Raw genomic sequence first — 24,806 nt, 5'->3', positions numbered from 1 at the left:
AGAGTAACACTTTGAAAATGTTTGTTGAATAAATAAAGAGTTAAATTAACAAAAAAGATCCAAAGTCAGTTTGTAATGCTAACACATTAAAATAGCTTATTTCTTTTTTTTCCCTATTGGACTCTGATTCCTTACTTCTTTCTTTACTTAAAACTCAATGAACTAAGTTCTCTCATTAAAACAAAATACATGATTTATTCAAAATCTCACCTTATTTTGAAGTATTTTTGTGCATGTACTTTATTTATGCAGAGATTAAGTTGTTCTGAAGTTGAATTGATCTTGTATTTATTCTTTCTACAACATCTCGTGTAAGTCCTTGGTCATAGCCAATGTTTAATAAATCACCACTTCTATAAATTTTACTAATGTGTCATATAAGTGATCCTTATTGTAGGACATAAAATTTAGATATATTTTATCGTCATTCAAATTAATTGAGTCATATCATTTTACAATGATATGAATCCTGGTGATATGTCATACATTCAGAAATAGTGGCTTTTGGATGTGTTCCAGGTGGAGATAAATCCCAAAGTTCCTTTAGAAGACGAATTCAAATATGTGGCCATAATGGATAGTGCTATGGAGTGTCTTAATCTTAATACTACTCTATTGAATTTTTTGTCAGAATAATATTCTTTTTCTTTTTTTCTGCAGAGGTCTTGAGGTGTTTTCCTATCATAGACAGCATCCATTCTACTATTTGCCATGACCAAATAAAAACAAGCGAAAACAAGAAAATATAAATCTAGTTGGCTAAGATGACTATCTTTGTTTTTATAGCAGTAAGTTAAAAATGAAGCATTTTTGAGCTTTTGTTTAGAAAATTATACTTTAATACTTCCCCTCCAGGACTCCTCTCATGGTGCCTTAGAATCTAGGCTCACAAGATTACGGTATGGATTCTTTTTTTCTTTTCTTATAAAGAATATGTCTCTCCCCCACCCCAACTCTGAATCTTGCTCTCACTTAAAATCCAATAGTTGCTTTTACACAGGGAAATATTGAGAAACAATTGGCAATCAACAATGAATAAGTAATAATATTTCAGCATTTAAATTTATATGCAATGGCTAGCGGCATATCATTCATTCATTAACAAAAATATTATCAGCAGTGTTCTTTATCCCCACCTATTTTAGCTAAAAGAATCTAATGAATGATGTTAATTTGTTGAATGAAAGAAGGTGGACATATGTTTCATAATATTACCTATTTGAGTGTCTAAAGTCTATCATTCAGATGTTTTCTCTAGCCAATAATTAGTTGTTTATTTTGTACAGAAGTAATTATTGTATTAAGGAGGGAGGATTTGGATGGGATGCAAACTCCACTAGAGGCATATGTATATAAACTCATGGGACCTCAGCACCAGACAATGCCTTCAGTGCTACTTGAACATCTTCCTCCTTTTTTTATTGGTTTTTTATCATATGCAACTTCCTGAAATGGTTCCATATAGACAAACTCTTTTCTGTACACTGTGACTGTGTATTCCTTCTATTTTCTTTTCAATCTCCCTACATAATTTAAGATTTTGCCCTTAGAATACTTCAATATTAAAACTTAAATCTTGAATTTGTTCACTTTTGCTCCTTTTTTTTTTTTAAAAAAGATGATTCAACAGAATCTAGAAATTTTTAAACAATATTGTTAATATTAAATGCAAGTTAAATCTTTCTAAAGATTATTTTAAAATAGCTGGAACAGTACTTAAGGGAACTTTCTGAAACTTAAGATGGGTTCATTCTTAAGAATAGGTTCATTCTTAAGAATGGGTTCATTCTTCATTCTTAAGAATGAAGAATATCACTGTGGATTTCAGATAGATCCTGGCTCAAAGCAGAGAATACCAGAAAGATATTTACTTGTGTGTTATTGACTCTGAAAAGGTGTTAGGTTGTGTGAGTCATAACAAATTATGACTAGCATGGAGAAGAATGGGAAATCCAGAATACTTGTCTTCATGCAAAACCTATACATAGACCACAAAGCAATTGTATGAACAGAAAAAAAAGGAACATGAGATGGTTTAAAATAGGAAAGTTATGCATCAGAATGTATCTTTTCTTCATATCTATTCAATCCGTATCTTACCAGTTCAAATCAAGAAGCTAGACTTATGAACAAGAATATGGCATAAGTGTTGAAGGAAGACCTGCTTTATGTAATCGATACAATATTAATTGCAGAAAGTGAAAAGACTTGAAACACATACTGACAAACATCAGAGAAAGCCTTCAACATGCATTTCATTTTAAGTTGATGCACAATCAGCATTCATGGTAGCAGTAGTCAAGAAATCAAAAGACATATTAAATTTGGGAAATCTGCTGTCAAAGAACCCACAAAAGTGCTAAAGAACCAAGAATCAATTTAATGATGAAGGTGCTCCTAATCCAAGCCATGTTATTCTTCTTTGCTTTTTACCTAGATTTCGTCTGAAAGTTAGACAACTACTAAGGACGACTAAAGTAGAATATATGTCTTTGAATTGTGTAAAGTTCTGGCTCTTCTGGCTATAGACTGTCAAAAGATCAAGTGAATCTGTGTTGAAGGAAATGCAACGAGCGTGTTCCTTGGAGGCAAGGACTATAAAAAGTTGTCTAACACTTTAGACGTTGTTAGACAGGACCAGTCCTTGGAAAATGACATCATGCTAGGGAAGGTACAGGGTCGGTGATAGAGAGGAAGACACTCAAGAAGATGAATTGTCACAGTGACTTCACAATGGGCTCAACTGTGTCATAGACGGTGAGGACGGCAAAGGATAGGGCATCAGGTCTATTGTTTAGAGGGACGTTATGAGTAATAGTTGACTTGATGATGATTAACAATCATAACAACTTCACAAAACATAAAGCAATCATAGATAGCTTTCCTTCCTGGCAACAAGTATTCATCTAATTAAAGACAAAGACTGCCTACTTTATGTGGGACATATTCTCTTGAATTGCCCTTTATATCTACCTGGCCATTTATTTAAAAAAGAAAAAATAAACTTCTTTCCCTAGAACCTGCAGATATTTGCAAGTCTGAATCTTTCATCATCTAGATGGACATCCATATCCCTTTCTATCTGAATCTGGGAGACTATTCAGTTGAGAGAATAAGCAATACACAAACCCAAACAACCATATCATCAGCAAGAATGTATTAAAAGTATGGCTTCTAATCTATTCTCTTTCATTGGTTTATTAGACAGCTTGAGAGATACATATTTTAAAAGTGTCCAGATTATTCTGAGGAATCTGGTCTCTAACATCCTTTGGAAATCAAAGATAATGGAATAGAGCCCAGCACATTTAGTCAATTCTTCAGTGTAAGGAATGCACCTATGCTGTTTCTAATTTATTTACAAGTGTTACTGAAGTTGCTTTGGGTCCTTTTGAGTAATCCCATGAATCCTGAGTTTACTTATTGGAAGCTTTGATAGTGGATGCTATATGAATACAAAATTCAGAATACACAATATAAAGAAGTGTTGTTTTTGTTTTTAAGTGCCATCGAGTCATAAGTGACTCATAGCAACCCTATGAATGAAAGACCTGAGCGCTTGTATAACTTCCATCCTTTCTCCAGGTTCATAGGGTTTCCAGAGGCAAGCTATTTCAGAAGTGGATGCCACTCCTGCTTCCAAGCTCTCTATGCACCAAAATAAAGCATCAGAGGAGAATTATATATTTCATTGTGATTAGTCATTACTGCTTTTTAAGTCTTAATTTTTGTAAGACTTTTCAAGATGGTAGAATTCTAGTCTAAATCTCTCAGATGATCAAAATAAGGTAAAAGGAATTGAAGGACTGGTTCAGGGACATAAAAGTCAGTCATAGTTGGGTTGGGCCAATACTTAAGTTTTCCATTCTTTCTCTCACCACAATGATCAACACTTAATACAAAGAAGAGATAATGATTCAAACAATGTAAAAGACCAGTCATTTTCAGAGAGGATTGAGTACAAGGCTAAAGTGGTAAGCATTACCGGAGCTATTGATGTATTTTTTTCAACTTCCATTCCTTTCATTATGAAAAAAGTCATATCTGCAGTTAGACTACAGTTACTGAACAGGAAATATGAACTGAATATTGTGCACATTGGAAAATATATCAATTTCCTGAAATATTAATAAATATTAAAGATGAATGGGGTGAATTTATAAGAACAAAGGCCTCTCTCCTACTAAAATAGGAAAAAATCTTAAGGTTAAAATGGATAGATTAATGTAGTATTATGTTTGAGCCACCAGATGTCACTATTGGAAGCAGTATGCAACACTATACACAATTTCCTTTTAACCAATATTAACAATTGAGGATTTGTGGTCATTATAGGTATCTCCCAAAATATTTTTCTAAAGTGTATTTCTTAAAAGGAATAAATCACATATCTTTATTGATTTTATAACAGTTAATGTATCAAAATAAAATTAAGAAACTGGAAAGATTTTCAGGCTATAATTATGGATCATAGTGAAGTAATTTAAGAGAAAACTGGTGAAAAGTATAGCTCACTGAAAAAAATGATTTAGTTTCTAAAAACTGTTTTGTTCAGAATTGAAACTATAATTCTATAATTAATTAAATGTTGGAGATCAGTAACTACAATATGCAGAAGTGTTAAGAAGCTGTGCAAAAATCTTAAAGGCACACAGTTTGAATCTACCAGCAGCTCCACAGGAAAAGAGTGGGGAAAATCCCCCTGTGTGATTTACTGTCTCTGAAAACCTACTGGAGGGTCAGTAATGGCTTGGTTCTAACTCGATAGCACAGAACAACAATAACAGATGTACTGATGTAAGATCTGTAGGTTCTTATTAAGGAACTTAAGATTCATTAGAGATTTTAATGTTAAAGCCAAATAAAAATCTATTGAAATAATATGGAAGAATAGTGTAACATATGAGATTTGAAAAACTAAAGTGTTTGTTCTTTTCCACAAAGGGATAAAGTGAAGACACACAGGGTATTATTTAAATATACAATATTGTGAAAATGCACAGTACATTCTGGAAATGTGTAATTGAAGGGTAATCGTAGGACAAAACAAATGGGACTTGGATCTGAAAAGCTAAATTAAGCCTCAATGGAGATAGATTTTGACTTTAAATAATCCATACTGTCGTATAATTTTTAAATAATAAAGATCCTTCTTAACTGATAAAATTTAAAGAGGAATATGATATGATTTCATCATATTTGAACTGGCCAATGACAGTACAATGTATGGATTGGAAGTGACACAGAATGGCAGGGAAGCCATTTAGGAGGCTAATGCAATCATGAAAATTCCAGGGTGGGAAGGAAAGGGTATATAGTATAAAGTACATCCCAATGATAGTTACATGTTGCTAACCAAAAGACTATGAAAGTATCTTGCAAATTTTTAGTTTCTTTTATGTTTTACTACTCGCCACCTAGATAGATATGAGAAAGTCTGGGGGAAAGATAAAATTCTGTCAGTTTTAGGGGTAGGAGATTTTTGGTTTTGTCTTTCCATTTAAAAAAAAGAAAGAAAGAAAGAACAAAGAAGAAAACGCCAGTTATAAAGGTCCTGAACTATTTTCGTCTACTTGTTGTTATGTGTTATCTGAACCCTACTCTATCTTGAGCTAATTTCATTTTCTCAGATGTACCTATCCCCATTACCCCAATCACTGAGTCAATTCTAGCTTTACTAAGTTTTTTAAAAAAGTATATGTGTTTTTAGAACATTAAAAGATCTCGTATAATATTAAAATACTGTAATTCTTACAATCTAAGACTACGCATGCACAGATCAATTAGACCCAGGATTCAAATGTAAACGAGAGAGTTGATTGGCATGTAAATGTCAGACAATGCTGAAATACTTACTTCCTCCAGCTGTCTTGCCACAATGCCTGAAAGACTCACTTCCCAACCCACTAAAGATTTGGCCCCCTTAATTAAGGTATTACATTTCTAGGATTGCATTCATCCGTGCAACAAACATTGATTGCCTACCGTGTGTCAGGACTCTGAAGGTTCCTGGGGATACAAAGAGGAATGAAATGAGATCCCTGTGTGCAAGGGCCTCGTAGCTTTGCGATGGAGATAGACACGTAAATAAATAATTTTAGTACAACATGGAGTATTCCCTTGTTATGCTACAAACACAAAGAAAACATTTACTAGCTGGAGAAGGGAGGGAATTGAGAAGGAGAACAAAGAAAATACAAGGCTTAGGATATCTCAGAAACAAAATCAGAAAACTCTCAAAAATTAAGACAATCTGGTTACCTCATCCTCTATGGAGTAAAAGGACCATGTTGTGGTTATTATTGTAAGGTGCCTTCAAGTTGTAATTTTCAAGAATGTAATATTGCTGAGTCCTGTGCTATTCTCATGACCAAAAGCTATGACCCCCATTTCTCATTCTGGCTTTATAACCAAAACTTGCTCTATTGGTCATAGTGACATTTGGCTCAAAGATTTATAAATTATGCAAATAAAATATTACCATATAAATAAAATTATTACCCAAATCAGCACATCTGTAATAGTGAAAAGGAGACAACAAGTAAAAATAATATTGATAGTCTCAAGGTAACTGGAGCAGACACTCTGCAATGTCTATTTCAGCAATAAATGACAGCTTGTTTTAATATCTTCTTAGGGCCCTTTTTTGTGGATATTCAAAACCTTAAGAAGATATTAAAACAATACACAAGTTTGTTGACGACATTGTAGATGGATAGAATTGATGTTGCTGTTATTGTGTACCTTTGAGTCAAAACTGACTCCTAGCGGATCCTTAGAGTTTTCAGAGGTAGTAAATCATATGGGAGGAGAATGTCCATCTTTTCCCCTTAGAGAAGCTAGTAAATTTGAACCACATACCTTTGGTTTAGCAGCACAACTTCTTACCACTAAGCCATGTCTGTCCAGTTTCCCTAGGATAGACTCGCTTTTTATTTGTTATTTATCAACCTATGATCACTAAGTTATAGTTACAAAGGTAGAATAGGCAAATGGAGAAATAGATTAAGAATAAATATACTGCAAATTTCAAACTTCAAGAATGTGTTACATGTGTATTTTTCAGAGAGTATAATGGAAAAGATATTTGGAAGTAAGTGAACACAGTATTGTGAGGAGTATTGAGAAAACATAAAAACATGTATCCCTTACTCAGTACTCACTCATCACTGTCACGTCAAAAGTCATCCATAGCTGACTCTCTGGTAGGTTTTCAGAGGCTGTAAATCCATAGGAAGAGATTGCTCATCTTTGTCTCATGAAGTTGTTGGTGGATTCAAACTCCCTGACTTAGGGCTTGCAGCATAACTCCACAACAGCATAAAACAATGTTGTTGTTGTTATGTGTTGTCAAGTCACCTGCAACTCATAGAGATCCTATGTACAGCAGCTCTGAACCTGGCCCTGTCCTGAGCCAATCTCACGGATTCGGACACACCAACCCCCATTTCCCTCTTTACTGCATCAATTAATCTCTCCTGGTTATGTGTCCAAAGTATGTGAGATGGAGTTTCAAAATCTTAACCTGCAAGGAGAAACTTGGTTTCACCCTCTCCAAGACAGCCTATTTGTTTTCTTAGTGGCCCATGGAATGTTCAAGACTCTTCTCTAGCACCACAGTTTGAAGGCATCAATTCTTCTTCTGTCATCCTCATTGTCCAGCTCTCTGATCAATTAAACAATAACTAGTAATTTATTGTAGGTTTACTAAATTCTAAGCACCATGTAATTAGGATTGGAGGAAGAATCATCAATAACCTTTGTTATGCAGATGATACAACCTTGCTTGCTGAAAGTGCAGAAGAGTTGAAGCATTTGCTGCAGAAGGTTACACACTGAAGCTTTCAAATATGAATTCCACCTCAACTTCAAGAAAACAAAAATCCTCAGCATTGGACCAATAGGCAACATCATGGTAGACAGAGGAAGGATTGAGACTGCCAATAACTTCATCTTACTTGGATCCACAATCAACACACTTGGTATTATTAATAGTACGGCGATCAAGAGACGTATTGCACTTGGAAAGTCTGAAGTCAATGACCTCTCCAAATTATTGAGAAGTGATGATATCAGCTTGCGGACACAAGTGCTTCTGATTCAAGGCATGATCTTTTCAGTCATTTGTTATGCACCTGAGAGCTGGACAATGACTAAGAATAACAAAAGAAGAATTGATTCTGTTGAACTGTAGGGTAGGAAAAGAATGCTGAATATTCCATTAGCTGCCAAAAGCAAGCAAACAAACAAAAAACCCAAACAAATAATCTTGAAAAAAGGTGCAGCCAGAGTGGTCCTTGGAGGCAAAGATAATGGAACTCACATACTTTGGGCATGTTGCGAGGATAGGATATCATACTTAGAATGGTGGAGGGTTAGCAAAAGATAGGAAGACACTCAACCAGGTATATTCACATGGTGACGGACAATTTGCTTGAGTGTCTGAGATGGTGAATATTACAGAGGATAGGACAGTGTTCAGATAAGTTGTTTATAAACTTCCTATGAGTCATGCTCAACTCAATAGTACCCCACAACAACAACAGGTACTATGTAATAGTCACTTAATATAAAAGAATCCATGTTGTTGCTGTGTACTGCAGAGTCAGAACCAATCCACAAGCTGTCCCTCTGGTGAGTTTTCAGAGGAAATTAATTACATGGTAACAGACTGCCACTCCTTCTCTCACTGGTAGTCTCAAGCTGTGTGCCTTCAGGATTGCAGGGCAGCTTCTTGCCACCAGGCCACCAGGCCACCAGAGCTCCCCTACAACAGCTACATGAGGTATATTGCAGTGATTGAGACTGTCTTTGAGCTATCCAACTTCTGGAGGGAACACTGGTGTTCCTAATGGTAAGGAGTTGTGCTGCCAACCCAAAGGTACAACATTCAAGGCCACCATCTGCTCCACAAGAGAAAGATGGGAAATTTTCTCCCATGAGATTTATAGCCTCTGAAAACCCCCTGGAAGGTAGAATATTTTCCAACTTAAGAACACATAACGATAACAACATCTAATATCTAGGCACATAATAAGGGTTTCTTCTCTGGTGTTCTATGATTGTGTAGGACTATCTGACCAGTTATGACCAAGAGCTTGTGGACAGAAGTGTGGCTGTTTTCTGTGTGATGAGGATTCAATTCTCTGTGTGAAATTCCAAAACTCTTTTCCCTTTAATTCACTAACCAGAAATGTTTTATGCTGTGGCCAATCCACTAGTCTCTGTTTTGTAGGTGAAAATATTACAGGGGGCTGCCCTAGCCAATCCTTGATGAACATATAATGTGAGTAAAAAATACCTTCTGTGATTTTTTAAACTCTTGATATTTGGAAGTGGTTTACCATTCCAATTTAATCTAGCATGTCTGAGCAAGTTAAAAAAAAAGTCCATAATACAGATGAAAAAGCTTATCCGTAAAGGTTAAGTCTTATCTAATGTTATACAATAGCAGTGACATAACAGTTTTAACTGTTAAGTGACAGAGCCAAGAACAACACCCAGATAATATGATCAGATGTAAGCCTACAAACTATACTGCTATACAATATATTTGAATCTAAAGCACCTAAACCTTATTGTTTTTTCTTGTAAATAACGTGATTTTCATGATACTCTTTCTCTGTCTGCATTTTTTAACTGCATTGTTAGGTGTGCCATATCACCATACCCCACAGCAAGGAAAGCCAAAAACCTAACAGCAAGCAAAACAGACAAACAAAAAACCTTCAGAGAGTTTGTGTTTCTTCTATTCATAAAAAACATTTCAGACACCATGTGTATTGGACAGCAGTCAAAGTCACTGACCACAAGCTAGGAAGGGATATTATATTTGGTGAAGTAGAGAACCAAAATGAGGATAATCCTCACTGAAATGAATTGACTCAGTAACCTCCTCAATGGACACAAACACATCAATGATCATCACAAGGGTGAAGGCCCAGGCAATGTTTCATTCTGTTATAGACAAGGTCATAAAGAGTTTAATGGCTACTAACAACTATCACCAGGTCCTGATTGCTTAAACAAGAGGCTTCCAGCCTACAGCTGATTGTTAACAAAATCAGAAACAGCCAATTAGTTTACACTTGATTGTTAACAAAACAGACCAAAAAAACCAACTAAAACAACAACAACACAACCCCACAATCTCAAACAGTTTACACTCAGCTTTCAAGTAAATTAAAAACACTTACCCTCCGGAATGCAACTACTCCAAGCTGGGGACTCACTCTCAGGCGGGAGTCGACCAACTTTTAAGTACAAAGGGCTGCCCAACAGGTCCTGATTGCTTAACCAGGAGGTTTCCAGCCCACAGCTGATGGTTAATTAATCCAGAAACAGCCAATCAGCTTACACTTCATAGCTAACAAACTGAAAAATTCTCAAACAATTTAATCTCAACATTCAAGTAAATAAAAACCACTTATCCTCCATAATCCAACTGCTCCAAGCTAGAGCCTATACCTGGACCAGGAGGCTGTTGTGTGAACAGAGCAAGGGAACAGAGCATGGTTTAAAATTGAGAAGCGAGTGCATCAGGGTTGTATTCTCTCTCTTTATCTATTGAATCTGTATGCTTAACAAATTATCTGAGAAACTGGATTCTATGACTAGAATGCACAATCTTGCTTGCTGAAAGTGAGGAGGACTTGAAACACATGTGAAAGATCAAGGAATGCAGCATTTCAATGTCAAGAAAACAAAGAATCTTACCACTGGACCAATAGGCTATGCCATGATGGATGGAGAAGAGATTGAAACTGTCAACAGCTTCATCTTGCTTGGATCAGCACCTTTGGTACCAACAGTCAGGAAATAAGGAGACACATTGCACTTGGAAAATCTGCAGTTAGGCATCTCTTCAAATTACTGAGGAATAATGATGTCAGTTTGAAGACTAGGTGGGTCTGATTCAGGCCATCATCTTTCTGATTACTTGTTATACATCTGAGGGCTGTTCAATAAGTAAGGATGACAACAAAAGAATTGATGCTTCTGAGCTGTCTGGTGTTAGAGCACTGAACATCCCATGGACGGCCAGGAGAACAAACAGATATGTCTTGGAGAGAGTGCAGCCGCAATGCTCTTTGGAGGCAAGAATGAAGAGGCTTCACCTCACATACTTTGGGCATGTTGCTAGGAGGGGCTATTCCTTAGCGAAGGACATTATCATGGGAAAGGTGGAAGGTTAGCGAAGGAGAGAAAGACCCTCAGCCAGGTGGATTTACACAGTGACTGCTGTAATGGGCTCTTGTGTATTAGGCAGTGTGATGATGGCACAGAATAGAGCAGGGTTCAGATCTTTTGTTCATGCGTCACTATGAAAGATCATGAGAAGGGTGCTAGATAAAGTTCAGATTTGTTGTTCAAAAGGTCTCTATGAGTCATAGTTGACTTGATGGCACCTAACAACAGGCAAGCGGTTCGAAGCCACAGACTGCTCCACAGGAGAAGGACGGGCAATATCCTCCTGTGAGTACCATTAAAATCAAGCTGGTTTTTTTTTTCTCTTAAATGTAATAGGCAAAAGAAGAAAACACATCATTTAACAACATCATTTATGTTAAATACAATAAATCATTCACATGAGCTTATACATTTTTTTATTAAGTTAAAAGATAATTATTAAAATGCTCCATTAAGGGAGCAGAGAGTTGAGGAGAAGTCAGGAAAGGAAAGGAATAAAAAAATAAGAAAACAATAATTAAGTAACTTGACAGAGTAAGAAACATATCAAGCAAGAAAAATGTTATTGTTTTGATTGCCTTCGAGTCTAGCATGACTCATAGTGACCTATGAACAAAAGGCCTGAAGTGCCTCTACAACTATCGACATTTATCAAAGTTCATAGAGTCTCCAGAGGTATGTTATTTAGGAAGTGAATGCCACTCCTTCTTCCAAACCTGTCATAATGTGTTATTGTTGTTATGTGCCTGCGATATATAGCTACCTATCTAAAGCAGCTCTGAAGCCTGCCCTGTCCTGAGCCAGTCTCACTAATTCCGACACACTAACCCCCTTTGACCCAGTTACCATATCAATCCATCTCATCTAGGTTCTTCCTCTCCTGCGCTGTCCATCCACCCTTCTGAGCATGATGTCCTTCTCCAAGGAACAATTTCTCCTGGCCATGTGCCCAAAGTAAGTGAGGCAGAGCTTCAAAATCCTAGCCTCTAAGGAGAGACTTGGTTTCACCCTCTCCAAGACAGACTGATTTGTTTTCCTGGCAGTCCATGGTATGTTCAAGATTCTCCAGCACCACAACTCGAGGGCATTTATTTTTCTTCTGTCATCCTTCGTCATTGTCCAGCTCTCTGAAGTATAACAAGTAATTGAGAAGACCATGGACTGGATTAGGCACACCTTTGTATCTAGACTGACAAATAATGTGTATGAACTGATGATATTAAAAACTTATAGAATAGCTGGATAACTAGTCTTCCTCACCATGAGGTTTATTTTTTTGAACAGTAATAAGTTTAGAATAATTTCAAAGGTGCATACTAAATTAATAATTCAGAACATCAAAAAGAACAAAAATTACAGCTATATATAGTGAGAAATAGGAAGTCTTAGCAAATCTTCCCAAGTGCTCACAATAGTGCAGACCCTGAACTGACAGTCAACCAGAACATCTGCAAAGCTCTCCACACAGGAAGATCTCCACAGACATCCTTAATTATCCCATAGACAGATACAACCATTTTTTCTACTTTCATTTGTTATGTGTGTTCATTATTTGCTTTCCTTGGGTTTTAATTACTTGTGGGTTAAGCAGAGACTCGGTAAGAATCTAGCATACTTAAACACTGAGGACTTAGAGCTACAGCCAGACGCAACTCAATGACACTGCAGAGCTTTTGCCCGAAGGTGATATGAAACTGTGACGACAGCTACATCTCAAGCTGTTTGTCTGGCCAGACCTGGAGATTTGGGAGGTTGGTACCTGCTTTTATTTATTCATATGGAGAGTTACAAAATACAGATGCTATTGCTGACTGAGAGTTAAACAGAAGAGAGGATAAGAGCTGAGGCTTAACCTACAGGGGACCTGAGGAATAAAGAGGCCTAGAGTCCAGTGTAGAGAAGTCAAGAAGAAAGGAGAGAAAGAAAAATGACTGAGAGAGATCAGGCCTAATGAACCTTTCCCTGAAGTCAATGAAAATGGGGAAGTGGTGCCTTAGCAAGCAAGACCAGGCCCAAACAAAGCAGGGATAAAGTGGATCAGCCACAGTGTCACCAAATTTGTCAAGAGTTCAAAAACCAGCAAATCTATAGTGAAAAAGAGATAGTCATGCAGAGTCATACAGTATCATTAACACAAAAAATAAGATATGACAGGAAATAAACCACACATGCAGGATGCTCACATATATATATATATATGTACTCACACAAGCCTACACTTACTTTTATTTTTAAAACAAATTTTATCCCAGAGACTCAGAAATGTAAGGTTTTTAATAACTGCAAAAGGAATTCAATCATACCTAACTATTGATTTTAAAGAATAGAAAGATAGTTTATATCTCTGCCTACTCAGAAAAATATGAACATGGATTGAATTATATTTAAAGGTAATGGTCTACTTTTAGATAAAGGAGATTTTACTTATATAATTCTTTTCCCTTCTATAGATGAAAAGCTGAAAGTGATTAAATAGCACTGTGTTAATATGAGGGAATTAACAATAAAATTCAAGGCCTAATGATACCCTTCTTTCCTGGAAAGTGCTGAAGGGTCAAGTTACAGAAAATGTTAGCCTTGGAAGATACCTCAGGAGAGCAGAAATGAGAGGAACTTGGATTACAAGAGTTAAAAGATCTCAATATTTCCTGTAAGTGTGATATGAAATGATTCTATGCTTTCACCAGGAGCCATCCAAAGCAACCTCACTTCCTGTGGCAATTCAGATTATATATTGGGAATTGCCAATATACCACAAGCAATACTAATTAGAGGAAATGTATCTTTTCGTCATATTTGATTTGCAAGCAAATGTTATTTCTTTTACTATAAATACAGCATTGTGACTGAATAAATTGCCTTTCACTTAAACATTTGTACATAAAAAAAAAATCATCTGGTTTCCCCGGATTCTTACCCTACAAAGCATGAGTCATAGTGGAAATAAAAGCTCTGTTCCCCTACTATCTCTCATTTCAAGTTGGTTTTTTTCCTCTCAATTCTTTACATACTTAACAAAATATTAACCGGCCAAGAAAGACACATTTTCTTATATAAACTAAAATGGAAATATTTCCTCTTAGGAACTTCCTCATGCCAAAGAAATTGGAATCCAATACTCAGACACAATGTTGTACTGTTAAATGTTGTTGTTGTGTACCATCTGTTAGCCTAAAAATACAAATGTAGGTTGAAGCTCAACTCAGAAAATCCTATATAAGGACATTTCCCAGAACCAGAACTCAGAAATTCCCATAATAGGACCTTTTCCAAAACCAGAAACTTTATGCACCAATGAGCTACTGCAACGTCAAACTCATCTCACAACCCCCTAAAACACAGTTGCTATGAGCCCCCTAAGCCAATACCCAATGCTACTCCTCTTGCTAAGTAGCCTGGTATACAATATACTTTAAGAAGAATTCTACCTCTACCTCAAAGGGTGACCCAACAGAGTGTGGAAACTATAAAACAGTATCATTGATTTCACATGCAAGCAAGATTCTGCTGAAGATCATCCAAAAACGACTGGAACAGCACATCAGCAGAGAACTACCAGGATTCCAGGCTGGATTTAGAAGAGGTTGTGGTACTAAGGATATTGTAGCTAATGTTAGATGTTTAGCTAAGGCTGAAAGCAGGGAGTAGCAGAGAAATGTCTATCTGTGTTTCATTGATTATGCAAAGGCATTTGACTATGTGGATCATAACAAACTGTGGCTGACTCTGAGAAGAATGGGAATCCCAGAACCCTTGATCGTGCTAATGTGGAACCTATACTTGGACCAAGAGGCAGTCATCAGAACAGAGCAAGGAAACCCTGCATGGTTCAAAATTGGGAAAGGCATACACAGGGATGTGTCCTGTCTCCATACCTTTTCAACCTGTATGCAGAATAGATAATCCAAGATGCTGGGCTCTATGAGAAGAAATGTGGGGTCAAGATTGGTGGAAGATCTATCAACAATCTGCGTTATGCAGATGACACAACCCTGCTTGCTGAAACTGAGGAGGACCTGAAGTGCTTGCTGCAGAGGGTCAAGGACTGCAGCTTTCAGTATGGACTGAGGCTCAATGTCAAGAAGACAAAGATCCTCACCACTGGACCAATTAGCAGTATCAGGATGGATGGTGAAGGGATTGAGAGTGTTCACAGCTTTAATTTGCTTGGCTCCACAGTTAACATTCTGGGCACCAGCAGCAAGAAATTAAAAAGATATTGTAATGGGAAAGTCTGCTGTTAGGGACCTTTCCAAAGTTCTGAAGAGCAATGGTGTCTCTCTAGGGACTAAGATGCATCTGATACAGGCCATGGTCTTTGCAATCACCTGTTATGCATCAGGGAGTTAGACAATGACTAGGGAGGATAGAAGGAGAATTGATGCCTTTGAGCTGTAGTGCTGGAGAAGAGTACTGAAGGTACCATGGACTGCTAGGAAATCAAACAGATTCATCCTGGAGAGGGTTAAGCCAGGCAGCTCCTTGGAAGCAAGGATTCTGAGGCTTCATCTAGTATACTTTGGACATGTTGTAAGGAGGGACCGGTCCTTGGAGAAGGACATCATGCTGGGTAGGGTCGAGGGCAGGCTCAGGAGGGGAAGGCCCTCTAGGAGGTAGATTGATTCATTGAGTGGGTTAATCGGGATGGATATATCAGAGACAGTGCGGTTGGCACAGGAAAGAGCAGAGTTTCATCCTGTTGTACATAGGGTCGCTATGAGTCGCAAGCGACTTGATGGCACATAACAACAACAACCACTACCTCAACCTCCATGTGGTTCTTGGCTTTGACCCATAGTTGACCCTACAGTGGGTTTTCAGAGGCAGTACATTGCACGGGAGTAGATTGCCATCTTTCTCCCACAGAGCAGCTGGTGGATTTGAACTGTATGTCTTCAGTTTGACAGCACATCTCCTGAGCATTAGGCCACCAGAGCACCCTTAATTTAACTGTTAATAGTTCTTTCTAATGTAGAAGACTCAGGAGGCCTGGCAACACAAAGGGCAATAGAGTCTTCAGGCAAGGGTGGATCTGAGCTAGACTTCACTTGAATGACTAACTGCCTTAAGTCACAACATTGCTAAAGTATATGGAACGTTTTTGTCTCACAATTATATGTTTATATATCACATAGTGGAACAAATATAGGTCAAGAACCCAGGAAATGTAAATTTAAATTGTGGCACCATCATTTTTTTAAATAAAATTTTATATTATACTGGTTTACTTACAAAATTCATCTACATTGTTTTTCACAATGGATTATACCCATTTCCTTTATCCACTCCTCCCTATATCCATCAAATTGGTTAACCCTATGAATACTCTCTGCCCATCCTCACCCCTCTGCTCTTATCCTAATTCTTTGGATCCTCATACACGTTTTAATAGTTATCTTTCTATTTCTACAATTAGAGTCTTATGCAGTATTTGTCCTTATGAAACTGAATTAGCTCACTCAGCATAATGCTCCCCAGACCCTCTCAACTTAGTGATTTTCAAAATCATTGCTCCTGCATGCTGCACAGTATTCCTCATGTTAATGTATCATAATTTCTCAATACATTGTATGTTGGTTAGACATTTGGGCTGTTTCCATATTCTTGTGCTAGTGAATAACACTTCTGTGAACATAGGTATATAAATCTCCGTTTGTGCCTCAGTTCTCATTTTCTTCATATTCCAAGCAGTGGAATAGCTGGGTCATATAGAATTTCTATGTTCAGCTTTCTGAGGAAAGGTCAAACTGCCTTCCAGAGTGGTTATACCATTACAATCCCACCAACAGTGTATCTATAAGAGTTCCTATCTCTCCACATCCTCTCCAATTTTTATTACCTGCTGTCCTGTTACTTTGGCACTGCTGCTGGAATGATGTGGTATCTCACTGTGGTTTTGATTTGCATCTCTCTCTTATTGCCAGTGATTTTGAGCATTTCTTTATGAGTCTGTATCCAAATATCTTCTGTAAAAGTCTTCGAAAATAGGGTACTGTGATGTCTTAGTGAATTCCGTCAGCCCAAAAACAGTTTATTTGAATTCACCAGCTGCTCTTCAGCAGAAAGCTGAACAATCTTCTCCCATGAAAATGTACTGTCTCTGAAAACCTACTAGTGGCTCTTCTATAAGAAGTCAATTCTGATGCAAAAGCAATGTGATTTTTGAGTTCTGAAGGAAATAGCCTAATGTCTTGTGTAGTGCAAATATTTATTGAGCTCAGCTGCAAACAATGGTTGAAATGGTAAATCCTCCCAGAGTAAACTTAGATAAAAGATTTCATTATCTACTTTGGGCATGTTGTCAAAAGGGGCTAGTCCTTGGAGAAGAAAGAACATCAAGCTTGGAAGGATGGAGGGTAAGCACAGGAGAGGAAGATCCTGAAAGAAATAGATTGACACAATGACTGTGGCAATAGGGTCAGGTATTTCAGAGATGGTGAAGTTGCCTTAGAGTAGGACAGAGTTCAGAACCATTGTTCATAAGATCACTGTGAGTCATAGCTGACTCAATGGCACATAATAACAACAACTACACCATCTACTGCCAAAAGCATCTATCTTTGAAAATCCTATAGACCACACTCTGAGTCTCACACACATAGAGTTGTCAAGAATCAGGACAACTTAGCAATTAACTGTGTTTTTTGGCTCTAAGCTTTAAAAAAAAGTCCAATACTATTTGGTTTTATATCTTCTTTTTAATTTCTTTGAATGACTGTTTTTTTAAAGGCTTACACCAGTAATTTAAAAAAATACATGTCAAAGATAGTGAATTATTATATATTAGAAAATTTTTTTGTTATTTTTTTCAATGTGTGTTGGTTTGAATTAAAATTTGTAGACCGTCAGTTGGCATAAATCATCTTTTTCTTCTGATTCATCTCTCTGCCTTCACCCACAGTAATATTTCTCTAAGAGGTCCCTAAGCCTGATTTCAAGGAGCTAGAGAACTGATGAGGGAGGAAATTTCAAGTTGCAGGCAGAGGACTACCTCTGAATTCTGTTAGACTTTCAGGAAAATGGCCAATCAAGTCTTGAGCAAGTGATTTTCTGTCTCATGAGAATCCTTAAGTGTGTGGATACCACGAGCACCAGAAGTGTCCCAAGTAGTCAATGCATTCATCTCATGGACTTTCATACTCTGGGGGCGAAAATAATCCTTTTATTTTAAGGAAAAAATTATTTTCTCCAAGCTGCTATTGTATAGAGTTCTACATAAACCCTAAAAAATTAGTTAGAAAATAGAAAGAGTGATTAATAAACCAATTTCAAGAATTTGCTAATAAAAATGACAATAGCATTTGCTCCTATACTTGGATAGATGATAGTATTTCTGTGTAAGGTTCAGATATTTTGCCCATATTTTTTTAAATTCTCATAAAGAACCCAATAAAGGTAGATATTATCCTCTTGTTTTACAGACTAAGAACTTTAGGTTCCAAGTAATTCTTTATAAAACTCTTGGAAATGCAACTTGGACTTAGACTTATTTTTTTAAGCTTGTAAACAAGATTCTATAGCTTCCCACTATTGCTTCCTGCCTCCTCCTCTCAAAATTAAAATCATATTTTATGAACAACCCTTTCATGACAGAAACTTAATAATCTAGTTAATATGATGGATCATTGCTTTGATATTTGTTTTGTGGTAAAGATGATTTGTCCTTAAAATAATGCCTATAGTATTTATTTCCTCAGTATTCAACTAATACGGACTCCTTGCTTTTGCGCAGGTCTTCTAGGCATAATGGAAATAGCAAACAAAGTGAACAGTTCTAGAGTATCGTAATAAAAGACTAAACTTATTATTTCAGTTTTAAGGACAAACGGTAGGAAGGAATTAAAAATCTTAAGAATAAGTTAAAAAAAGAGGTAAGCAAAGAAAAATAAAATAGGGATATAAGAAATAATGCTGCTCTCTATAATATGAATGAAAGCAAAGTCCTGAGGACCATTAAAATTTTTAAATGGATTTATTGAAATACTTTAAATTTTCACTAAAATATTAAAAAGTATGTACTGTAGTGAGGCTTCCTCTCTCGGACCCTCGCTTCCAACGTGACAAAGGTGAAACAATGGTCGTGCGAAAAAGGGCCACGTGGGGGTCTACTCGCTGCACAAACTGCGCCCGGTGTATGCCCAAAGACAAGGCAATTAAGAAGTTCGTAATCCGAAATATAGTCGAGGCAGCTGCCTTCAGGGACATTTGCAAAGCGAGTGTTTTTGACGTCTATGTGTTTCCAAAGCTCTGTGTGAAACTGCACGACTGTGTGAGTTGTGCCACTCACAGCAAGGTGGTGAGGAATCGTCCTCGTGAAGCCCCAAAGGACCGGACACCTCCACATAGATTTAGACCCGCAGGTGCTGCCCCACGACCACCACCAAAGCCCATGGAAGGACTTGATGCCTTAAAATGCTGAAGAAAATATTTGTCTGAAAATAATATGGAAATTACATTTTCTTTAAAAAAAAAAAAAGTATGTTCTAAAACTAGAAGAAGGCACCTGCTTGTTTTAAAGAAAAAATGTAGAAAAACAAGACTGCATGTAAACAAACAAACAAAAAAAAAAAACAACGAACAAAGCAAACAACTATGAACTAAAAAAAACCCCAACAACCGAATAACCCAAAATCAACCAAGCATCGTAAGCAAATTAAAACCATAAAGGAAGTAGTAACTATATAACTACCATTTGTCTCAATGCTCAAAGCTGTCCTCTCTCATCAGAGATACTATTCTAGAGAATGTTAAATATTTTTCACCAACGTTGATGAAAGTGATACAGAAAAAAATGTCAAACTTATCTTGTGATTAACATTTTTATATTTTTGTAGATTGAAATGCAAGCACTATTCTACCTTTGGAGGATTCTAATGGTATATAGGAAACTTTTACAATTTGGGGTTAGAGCACACACATATAAAACCCATACATCATAACCAAAAATTATTAAATAAATGTTTTTAATAAAACTAAATGTTCTTTTATTATTGGGTATAAAGGGCACATTTATATGATCAACCTCTATCTTGGACTTTCTCCATGGCTTTACCATCTTTAGAAATATTCTTATGAGTTCTGGAAATTCAAATAATTACCTTTAAAAGAGAAAAATGGCATTTAGTTTGAAGGAAATATGCATTTCTCCTGTCATATACAGCTATGAATGGAAAGATTGTTCATTTTCAAATTTTGGAGGATGAAAAGTACCAAAACCTAAAAATTTATTCTAAAAATCCTCCAGAACCTGGAAATATGTGTGCACAAAGGCATGCCCATATTGCAGGTTATGATGCTTTGACACCTCTAAGCATCAGACTTAGCAGACTTTTTTAAAAATAAGTGGTGCTTAAAAGTATTGGTATGGAGCATAAGTAGATAATGCAAATATGTTACCGACCCCTACCAATAGTTGCAATTATGCAAATTTTAAAACCTTCATCTTTTATAATTAGGTGTAGTGGGATGATGTAGTCAAGTTCTTCACTGTGTGGATAGAATTCTATAATCTGCTAAGCAGCTTTCCCCTTAGAAATGCTGGTATTTCAAATGAATAAAAATATGCATTCTGCAAAGGAATTGTGGAATGTTTATGGTGGAAACAAAAGACGTGACATCCTGATTAATTGTCAGTGGCAAGTCTTTGTTTGTCATTTAAGAAATGTGTATTCATGAAGAGCAGAGATACTATGACAATAATTAAGGATATTGTTGAATTGGTCATAGAAGTATGAAATTTTAATTAATATACTCAAACTCCGGAAATGAAAATTTCATCGACTTGAGTGTGGAAAGAAAAGAAGGCTGCCTAAAGCAATGTTTACATAAAATTTAAAAATCATCCTTATTAGGTGGGTAATTCACCTGTAGCTAATTACTCGTAAAAGCTTAAAGAATTTCATTATCTTTAATACTGAAAGAATAGATTGTAAAATTCCATTAGCCTATCCTATAATTTTATGGAATAAAAAGTTTTCAGGCAAATTATGTATGCATGTTATATAACCATCTCTATTTCTACCTCTATATAAATTGCATAATTGCATATTTTCTTGAAATTTATATTCTTAAAATTATAACTGTATACACACATTTATATTATATAAATAAAATAAAGAGCACAAAATCTTTTGTTTTCTTAAAATAAATAGACTACAGAGGTATGTTCATATTTCTAAGTCTTTAAAGGTTACACGGAAGAAATAAAAGATTCTGACTTGAATGTGTTTAGAGTGTGAGGGCTACTTTTGGTTGAGGGAGATGCCTATTTGTTTGTTATCTTGCATTCCAGAGAAATGATATTTGTATTCTTTATTTTCTGGTGCTGGAGAAGAGTATTGAACATACCCTGAGCTGCCAAGAGAATGAGCAGAAATGTCTTGGAGTGAGCGAAGCTCCTTGGAGGCGAGATTTTTGAGCCTCCATCTGACATACTTTGGGCATGTTTCCAGGAAGGACCAGTCCTTGGAGAAGGACATCATGCTTAGAAGGGTGGAAGGACAGTGCAGGAGAAGACCCTGAATGAGATAGATTGGCACAGTAAATGGGGTAATGAGAGTAGGTATGTCAGAGACAGTGAAATTGACGCAGGGTAGAGCAGGGTTCAGAGCTATTGTGCTTCAGGTCCCTATGAGTCATAGTCGATGGTACATAACAACAACAACAATGCCAGGCTAAATTTAAAGATATGATGATTATACAGTAGGAAGAAGATAAATAATACAAGAAGACTATGCAAGCTTACGTCCCCTTAAGTGAATTAGTCATTGAAGCAAAGGAAAGGAAAAAACCAATTAGTACAGTTTCTGATGAAAACAGAAGGGTTCTAAACACACGTAGACTTTGCAACAATATTAGGGAGTAGGTTTAATAATAGGGCTCATAGGTTATTATCTAAATTATTATCCTTTATCTATTAGCTCTCTAATGATTAATGGATGGAGACTCATTTGATTAGAAGTATTCAGTTCAGTGAACATCTACGTGTAATAAAGAGTTGTTGAGTTTGATCAATTTTTATTTTAATTATTCCGAAAATGGTTGATCAACAATAGTTTGCATTGAAAAAGTTAGTGATTTCTAAGCATTTTTGGATACTTGTAGAAAGACTGTCCAATACAAGTTATCACAATGTTATATGAGTATGTGCACTGTCTGGTGCTGTTTCTCTTTTTATTACAATTACAGAAAAACAACAAGATTTCTTTAGTTCTAAGCTTGGTTCAACACAAAATACATCTGTTCCCATAACCCTTTTTCAAATTTCCAGTGGATTGACCAATTAAGTAGCAAAAGAATGCACTAATTTGTAACAGACTGAGCCAAAAAATTAAACAGGGGCAAGAACTATTTAAAATGTTTATTTGCTTCATATTTCAGTGATTCATTTTGCTAGTTTATAATCATGACAAAATAACACATATTTCCTTCGGAGAGTGATTTGGCACTGAAAAAAGTAAGCTTTAAAAACAGTAAAAACAGGGATTAAAAAAAAGAGATCTTCAACACAAGGTGGCAGCACTGACCAGTCTCTAAAGAGGGAGACTTTGTATCTAAGCGTTTTCGAGACAGTTTACAACCTCAGCCTCTCCTAATGCTTTGCATATTATTTCCCCCCTTATAAATCTGGAAATAAAATAGTAAATGAATTTTCATAGTTTAAAGAATAATATAAACTAATCTCACCAATATATATTATTTTTATAAGTTTAGTAATCATGTTATAGGTCTGGATATTCATGTTCAGTCAATTTATACAGATACTGTTTTTCGTTTTCTCCAAGAAGGACGTTATAAACGTATTTTATTTTGTTGTCTCATGAATAGACTCCGTCTCTTTACTGACGTAATAAACGTTTTCTTAATTCTGATTTAGGGAACTACGGTGGCCTAATGGGTAAGGAATTGTGCTGATAACCCAAAGGCACCTGATTTGAATCCAGACTGCTCTGTGGAAGAAAGATAGACAATGTCTTCCCATGGGATCTACAGTCTTTGAAATATGATATGAAAATATCTTCAATTTATAAGACTTGTTTCCTATAACGCTTGTGATTTTGTCCCCCTAGAGCCATTATTAGTGGGGTTTTTTTTCTGGTTTTGTTTTTCTGATTTCTACAGGGGTTTCATCTACTTGAGTAAAAAAAAATCTGTGTTCCTCACACACACACAGCCTGCGTTTTATAGCACTACTACAAAAAACACACTCTTATGGGGTAGTCTATAGCAAATTGCTCTAAAAACCCAAAGGCCAGGTGTCACTCATGGTTTGACCCACCTATTCCTCAGGAGAAAGATCATCAGTCTCCTCCTATTGTGACTTCTTGTTGCTGTTGTGTACTGTTGAGTCAGAACCGACCCATAGCTGACACTCTGGCAGGTTTTCAGAGGCAGTTAATCTCACGGGAGGATATTGCCCATCCTTCTGCGTAAAGGCTGGTAGTCTTGAACTGGTGCCGTCAGGATTGCAGTGAAGCTTCTTTCCATTGCTATGAGTTGGAAGCAACGAGATGGCAGTGAATTTGAGGGGTTTTTTAGTTTCATGCTTGTATGAAATTTTCAGAAAATAGACTACTATTATTTAAAGAGCTCTGGTGACACAATGAGTCAGTGTTGAACTGACAACTGAAAATTCACTGGTTTGAACTCATCATATAAACCACAAATAAAAATAAATAAACCGGAAATGTGCTCCCATAAAGATTACAGACCAGAAGACACTAAGTGGCAGACCAATGTTTTGTTGTAGGGTTGCTTATATGATAGAATTATTCCTCAGCACATATTAAGAACAATAAATTATTTAGAAGGTATGATCTAAAAGTGATATGGCTAGGTTTTCTTTTTAAGAATATTGTACCATTTTTTTATATTTACTGATCCTTCCAAGACTATGTACAACATATATAGTCAGTAGTTGATCTTGCCAAGAATATGTACAATATATATAATCAGTATTTGATCTAAGTGCAAGATATGGTTATAGAAGATTCTTCTAATGTCTTTGTATTTATTCTGTTAATATTTACAAACATGCACACACAATGAATGTTGTTGCTTTTTATGTGCCATCAAGTCAGTTGCCACTTATAGTGACTCTATATACAATAGCCCTGAAACTGGCTCTATCCTGTACCAAACTTACTGTCTCTGACACCTACCCTCATCACCTCAGTTACTGAATCAATCTCAGAGAGAGTCTTCCTTTCTTAAGTTATCCCTCCACCCTTCCAAGCATGATGTCCCTCTCCAAAGACTAATCTCTCCTTGCAACAAGCCCAAAGTATGTCAGATGAAGCCTCAGAATTCTTGCTTCCAAGGATCAGCCTGGTTTCATCCTCTCTAGAAAGAAACTGTTCTCCTGACAGTCCATCATATATATGTTCAGTACTCTTCTCCAGCACCATAGCTCAAAGGTATAACTACTTTTTCTATCATCCCTAGCCATTTTCCAGTTTTCTAACACATAGCAAGTAATTGTGAAGACTATAGTCTGTATCTCCAGACTGACATCATTGTTCTTCAGTACTCTGGAGTGGTCCCTGACAGCCGACTTTCCCATCGCAATACGTCATTTAATTTCCTGGCTGCTGGGACCAAGAGTGTTGATTGTGGAG

The 24,806-nt window shown here is 36.4% G+C and overlaps 1 pseudogene; it reads left to right on the top strand.

The window, feature by feature from the left end:
- LOC102851313 overlaps positions 1-19,609 on the top strand; it is a 193,733-nt pseudogene extending 174,124 nt beyond the window's left edge.
- Positions 19,610-24,806: the final 5,197 nt, after the last annotated feature.

This window comes from Elephantulus edwardii, unplaced genomic scaffold (assembly GCF_000299155.1).
Source record: "Elephantulus edwardii isolate Elephantulus edwardi_28Jun2011 unplaced genomic scaffold, EleEdw1.0 scaffold00003, whole genome shotgun sequence".
Lineage (NCBI taxonomy): Eukaryota > Metazoa > Chordata > Mammalia > Macroscelidea > Macroscelididae > Elephantulus > Elephantulus edwardii.
Note: the sequence above shows the minus strand (reverse complement) of the source record. Positions and strands in the feature narration are given on the sequence as shown.